This window comes from Sapajus apella, unplaced genomic scaffold (genome assembly GCF_009761245.1).
Source record: "Sapajus apella isolate SASKATOON/1434 unplaced genomic scaffold, GSC_monkey_1.0 scaffold45, whole genome shotgun sequence".
In the NCBI taxonomy this organism is placed as follows: domain Eukaryota; kingdom Metazoa; phylum Chordata; class Mammalia; order Primates; family Cebidae; genus Sapajus; species Sapajus apella.
The window spans coordinates 17,570,114-17,576,710 of NW_022436985.1; positions in this window are offsets into that span (position 1 = coordinate 17,570,114).

A 6,597-nucleotide genomic window follows, 5' to 3' on the forward strand; every position below is an offset into this window, starting at 1 on the left:
GAGGAGATCCGAGCGAGTGAGTGGGAGGAGAAGCTGGGCTGAGAGAAGCTGCGCCCCGGACGCTGGGTGCGCCTATACCAGAGCCACGCACCCCAGCAGTTCTCATGCGCAGCGCGGCCACTCCGCTTCCCGGACTAGGGCCAGAGCCGCGCAGAAACCACCTCTGCTTGAGCAGCGGAGTCCTCCAGGGGCAGCGACAGAAACGGGGGGTTGAAATGTGGAAATGGGTCCTCGTCCTCTCCTACCTCTACCGCACACTTGCGACTGGTCGACGCACTCTTTCCACCCTATTACACGATTTCCAGATTCTCCTCTCTTTGCCAGTAAACCCCGTTATCTCGTCCCCTCCCCGGGAGCCCTTCGAGAACCGCTTCCCGCCAGGAGATCCCACTGCTTCTACGGCTTTCGGCGGCAGAAAACCAAATAGGGATTCGTAGCCCAACTTGGGAAGGCTTTGGTGTGGCGCGGTTGAGGGAGAAGGCTGTTTTTGTTTTTACCGATTTATTAAAGAGCTAAGGAAAGGGTTTATTCAGCGTTTAAACGACACCCTGAGTCATCATGCCACGACTGGAGCTGCTTTCTTGTTGGAAACTCTCGGCTGCGCTGAATAGTATGACGAATTTCTTTTTTCCTTCTGGGAAGCTCTCGGCTTGTGTTCCTGAGAGCCAGGACACACGCACTCCTGCGCTCGGATCGGGGCAAGAGGTGCAGGGGCTGGCCACCAGCACAAGTGACTGACCGCCCAGATGTCCTCTTTCGCCCCAGGATCCCCCTGGCAGGGTTAACTAACCGCTCAATTTAGCTTACTCAGACCTGCCATTGACTGAAGGACCGAACCTATGAATGAATAATGACGTGCACGCTGGATTTCAACCTCAGGAAACCTAGAAGGGAGAATTTACTTGAGAACGGAGAATTTCCCTGTACGCAGCATCTGAGAAACACCTGACTTGCATTCTTGGAATGTTTCTGTCTGAAAACATCTTTGAAACTTTAAACTAAGCTTTGATACATTATTCATTTGTTATTTTAATGTAACTGCCGGTAACATTGACTGATAAGGTCAATTCACATGAGCCAAGGTTGATGCTAACAAACAACCTTATCCATTATTGAGTACCCACTTAAGGTTTCCCATCTCAATAATGAAAAGCATATGAAACTAATGTAGATTTTTCAGGATTGGAATCTTCCACCCCCAGAGTACTTAACATCAAGGTACTTGTAAAACAGAAGGTCACCTGGAAAACGTAGTAAAAACACTGTGGTAAAGAAAAAGGACATCACATATAGATTTGCATAACGAGGGCACCCTTTATGATATACCGTCCAGGGCTGAACACACTCCCTCTCCACTGTTCTAAGCTCAAGTTATCTACTTCTCCCTTAACTAGGATGGGTAGGCAGATCCTTACAAGGCAACCGGAAAAGTAGACACTGAGAACAGTCACAGTATCTCTCAGAATGGTCCACTTGACTGAAATCACCTTTTTTTCTGGGGTGGGTGATTGTAGGATGCTGAACCTGGGTGCTGTTCCTCCTTCAGATGATGGCCTGAGGTCTGTGGCAAAGCTGTCAGGGTTTAAGCCACATTGATGCTGCTGAATGCCATTCGTAAGTTCCCCAATGCCACACCAATCCACAACCCATTCCTCAAGTGACAAAGATTCTCCAAAGCAAATCCAGTTGCTTGTTTCTCTCCCCTTTTTTTTAACTCAAGGAATCTGCTGAAAGAGGAGAAGAGTGGTTCCTGCCCCTGCTGCACTATCAGCCCCTTGTCTAAACCCAGAATGTCAAGGGGACTCTGGGCCCTGGTTTCTGCAACTGATAGCCTTTTGCCCTTGCTCCCTTCTCTCAGTTTCTGCAGCTCCGCCTGAGCTGAAATAACCATCTTTGTTTCCCTCTTGATTCCCGCAGGAGCCGAGCTGGGGATCAAATCCTTGCTTAGGAATGACTCAGGAAGGCAAAGACACCTGCTCAGGCTTTAGTCTACCTCAACCTGGAGGATGGCAAGATACACTCTTCCGGATTCCAAGGCCTTAGAAAGAGCCAGAGGCTCACTAAGAGGAGAGAAGTGACCAGCTGTTGTGGGAAAGCATTGAATTTGGCAAAGCAGAACTCAGCGCCCAACTGTCTTCCATACTGAGGTGGGAGGCTTAGGGGTTGGGCAGACAGCGGAATGTGCCCACAAGCGCAGGGCTTAAAAGGAAGTCTCCATTAGTGAGAATACTGGTGTAGGGTGGTTGTTATTAAACTTTTAAACATTTTTGTTTTAACAAGAGGGTTATGTATTGGGGCCATTAATAAAGACCTGCAAAAGCTGAACAGTGAAACATGAAAGGCAGCACCCCGCTTGTTCCGTGAGCTGAGTTGCCAAGCCCCCTTCCCCCGCAGCTCCGCTGAGGAAAAGGTTGCGCTGTGCGCCAGGGCTGCGCCAGCCCTGTCTACGCTCTGCCTTCCACGCCGAGCAGCCTGTCTTCGCGAGCCTGTGACCACAGCAAACCTGCAGTGGGGAGTGTGGGGCGGGGAGGAATCTCAATTCACTGTCTGGGCTACCTCGAGCCCTACTCCTGTGAACTTCACCACAAATTGCGCAAGCCTACACCACATTTTCTCTACTGCTGACATCTCTGCTTTCCCCAGTAAGCCTCGAAGGTCGGCCCACATCTCCTGGGCACGAGCGGATTTGGGCCCACAGCTCGCTTCTCCAATTGCTCCGTTCTCCCAGCCACGAAAGCAAGTTTGGGAAAAAGTGCATGCAGCTGGTTTCCTGCAGAGGTAAAACAAATGGGCCCCGAAGATTAGTTTCCACTCATCTGCCACCTGACAGAGGATGGAAAAACTACCCAATAGATTGATAAGTTCCACCAGTCACCTAGGCGCCAGGCCGTGAGTGCGTGGGCCTCGGCTTAGGTGTCCCCCTCACCCCTTGGGCTCACTTTCTGCAGTGTCTCACCTCGCTAGGCCTCACAATTCCTAGACCAGCCCCTTCAGGCTTACTTTTCCAGGAGCCCAGCATCTGAACTCTCTTTCCAGGCCTCCCCTATTTCTGTGTTGAAAACTGTTGGTGAATTTCCCCCTATCTCTTTTGTAACTACAAGTGTGATCTGGTTACTGGAGACAGAAATCAATCCAAAAGAAGGTAAAATTACCGGCAACCTCAGGCTGCAACCCAGAAGCCTAAGAAAAGAGAAGTCATGGTGAGTAAGTCAGTGACCAAGATTTCCTTCACCCGAGACAATCCCAATATTTACAACATTCCTCTGGGTTTAAACTGAGGCCAGGCCTCACTGAGAAGACGGTTCTGAAGGCAAGACTGTTCATCCTACAGTGTCTCATGCTGGGGTGGAAGGACTGATGAGAGATAGATGATGGAATAGAATGAACAATCCTGGCAATGCAAGCCACTGTCCTGGGAGGTTGTCTGACCCAGGACCCAGACTGCCACTGTGCCAGGCAGATCTTACACAGATTTCTGTTCCAAGAGCCTCAGTCACCCCAAAATCTCCAGTCCTGGAGGTGCAGGTACTATGAAAAATTTGCCTGCTCTTAGCTTAAAATGCCTGTGCAGTTTAAGCCAAGGCCAAGTTTTCTTTTATCCAAAGGACGTCTAAGGATTTTTAGAATGCTTTTCTGGGAGAGCTGTTTCAAACATGGCCTGAAAGGCCTCTGCACCCCGCCCCTACCTAACTCTCTATGCCTATCACCCTTTCATACTCTTAGGCTATACCGGGATAGTACCCTCTTTTGCTAATCATTTCCCTGGTAGCCCCACAGTGGCCTCTAATCTCATACACTTTTTAATAGAGACTGCTATGGACTGAATGTTTGAATCACCGAAAATTCATGGTAAAACCCTATTCTTTTATGTGACCATATTTGGATATGGGGCTTTGGAAGGTAATTAGGTCATGAGGTTGGAGTCCTTATGATGGGATTAGTGCATGCCCCTCCCCCTCTCCCTTATTAAAAGAGGCAGGAGAGAGCTTGCTTCTTCTCACAACCCCTTCCACATCCCTCAAATAAGGAAACAAGGAAGAGATCCCTCCATGCTGGCACCCTGATTGCAAACTTCCCAGCCTCCAGAACTATGAGAAATATGTTTGTTGTTTAAACCATTCAGACCGTGGTTGTCTTTTATGGCCCAAGCCAACTAAGGCAGAAGCACAGAGTGTTGCAGGACTCGGAAACTAACCTGGTGGGGGCCTGTAGTCCATGTTCTTGCCAGGACCCTCTATTTCCTCCAGGCCTGGCTTCTTACCAAACCAGTTGGCAGCAACTGCATCAACAAATAGCCTGTGGCTAAAGGAGCACTGAACTGGGAAGGGCTGGCTGTGTGAGGAGGAACTGAAGACGAAGAGGGACAGAAGAATGTGTGCAATGTCTACTTTAGGGTGATGAAGGTATAGTTAGAAATTGTGCAAGTCCTGAGGTTAGACTTCTTTCCCCAGGGTCTAGTACTTCCCTGTGAGGAGAAGCCTGTTTTGAAATGGCCATTGGCCACTGGGCATTATATCTATGAAGTCAGAAAATAAAGCAGCATTTGCTACTAAAAAGATGTATTTTGTGACCTAAGGGGACTGAATGCAATCAGTTTTTCTCCTAAAGCCCAGCTCCTGTGCTTTCCAATTATCCCAGTGACTATTTTTGTTTTAGCTCCTGGTACATCCATGCACTAAGCCCCAAAGCACTATAGACCCCCAGTTATCTTAGCTTGCATTATCCAATTGAAGGGAAATAATTGCTCTTAAGAACTGGAAGCCCCTTATCCTGTCTATGGCCATCCATAGAAGACAAAGGATACATTTCCTTGCTCCTTCATACTCATGTATGAAAATCATGATTTAAAATCACACCACCATCCCCTGCCCCCGAAATAAAGTCCTCTTTGCTCTTTGTAATGCGTTTTCTTACTGGCACAGTCTGTATCTAATAATGTCAAAGGTGATATTCTAAACATATGTGGAGGGGTGTAGTACTTCCAGTCTTTTTGTTTGTTTGTTTTTAATGGAACGGGGTCTTACTCTGTCTCCCAGGCTAGAGTGCAGTGACACAATCAGGGTTCACTACGGCCTCCATCTCCTGTGCTCAGGTGATCCTCCCACCTTAGCGTGCTGAGTACCTGGAACTACAGGTGCACACCACCACACCCGGCTAATTTTTGTATTTTTATAGAGATGGGGGATGGGAGGAGGAGTCTCGCTATATTGCCCAAGCTGGTCTTGAACTCCTAGGCTCAAGTGATCTGCCCACCTCAGCCTCCCAAAGTGCTGGGATTACAGGCATGGACCACCATGCCCAGCTTATACTTCCAGTCTTAATTCCTCAAAAGGAGTGCATTGGGTAGGGATCAGAGATTTTTCTTATCTATTAGAAAAGGAAAAAAAAAAGATAAATTAGCATATCTGCCATTTAAATAGCTTTAGCATTTGTTTTATATCCACAGAGACAGGCTATAAGCTAATGGGTACTCATTCAAGAAAAGTGGGAGTAGAGGATGGGGGGGAAATGTGTGTCCTCTTCTAGCACATCTTTCCTTTGCCAAATGGGAATGGCAGAAAGAGAACAGAAGTGAGACCAAGCCTGGTACCAGCAAGAAAACAGGCAGAAAGCTGCTGGAACTATGATGCACATACTATTCATTCACCAACCCACTCAAAGGCTGTTGGTTCAGAAAATAATTGGATCAAAGGTGACATTTCAGACTAAGTCTGAGAGCCAGAACACACAGACTATGTCTTATTTCCTTGTTTTTTCCCCCAAATAAGTTGCTTAGTTTTCTTCGTTGCTAAAGGGAAAGGGGGACAATAATTGGAGATACAACTGCTGGGGTGGGAGTGCACCTAAATTGAAAGACGTGCTCAACAATAGTGAGTGGATAATTTGCTTCAGTTCAGTTTTTTGGTGTGTTTCGTTGTTGTTTTCTCTTAGGAAAAGTTTAGGCATCACATTCTAGAGAAATATTCCTTGCATACTTTTCCTGAAACCAGACACTTTGTGTGAAATAAAAAAAAAATTTTTGATTTAAACAAAAGCTGTTAACAAAAAAAAGAAAGAAAGGAAAGAGAGAAGAGAAAGAATTCCTTTCCTGTGGCCTCTAAAAAGGGAATTATTTGTGAACTGCATGTTTTGTCACCTTTAATCATTTTTTTTCAAATTACAAATTAGCTAGCCCAACAATCTTGGACTATTTATTTAATAAGCACAGTACAGTAGCATTTGATAATCACGTTATAGAACAACTAAAATCGAACTTACTACAGGTCCCCACTTTAGCTCTCATGCAGTCATACACAAAATGAGATTTAAAATAGAATAGAGAGACATGACACACACAACTTAGTTTTAACGCTGTGATCATTTACTCATATTATGACGATCATGCTGATAAATTCTATGACTTCTCATATATCTACTGTGTCCACACCCTTGGTTCATTTGTTTTTCATTTCAGTAGCTGGCTCAGGTCAGAGCAATAAGAAGGTCCTAGCTTAGCTCCTGAAAACACAAAACCAAAAAACAAAACAAAACAAAACAAAACAGTGACTAGTCTTACATTTTAGAAAAATTACATTAAAAAAATATTTTTTAGTGTGT